The sequence below is a fragment of the Nannospalax galili genome, unplaced genomic scaffold, assembly GCF_000622305.1.
Source record: "Nannospalax galili isolate Female #2095 unplaced genomic scaffold, S.galili_v1.0 scaffold255, whole genome shotgun sequence".
Lineage (NCBI taxonomy): Eukaryota > Metazoa > Chordata > Mammalia > Rodentia > Spalacidae > Nannospalax > Nannospalax galili.
This window is the reverse complement of record NW_008338999.1, coordinates 727,988-728,467: the sequence shown is the minus strand read 5'-3', so window position 1 is coordinate 728,467 and position 480 is coordinate 727,988.

The window sequence follows — 480 nt, the reverse complement described above, 5'->3', positions numbered from 1 at the left end:
GAGTTTCCATGTACTCTTTCTCCAGTTGCTTGTTACTCATACAGAAAGGCTACTGATTTTTGTAGATTAATTTTATAACCTGCCGCTTTACTAAACATGTTAATAATTTCTAGGAGTTTTGGGGTGGAATTTTTTGTGTCCCTTACATATAATAACGTATCATCTGAAAAAAGGGGATAATTTGATCTCTTCTTTTCTAATTATTACTCATTTAATTTCCTGCTCTTGTCTTATTGCTCTTGCAAGAGTTTCAAGCACTATGTTAAAGCAAAGTGGAGGTAGTGGACAGCCTTGTCTGGTTCCTGATTTCAATGGGAATGCTTCCAGTTTTTCACCATTTAGAATGATGTTGGCTGTGGGTGTGTTATATATGGCTTTAATTATGATGAGGTATGTTTCCTCCAGTCCAATTCCCTCTAGGACTCTGAACAGAGAGGCCTACTGGTTGCAGATAGGCCTGCCGGTTGTGCAGGCCCAGGG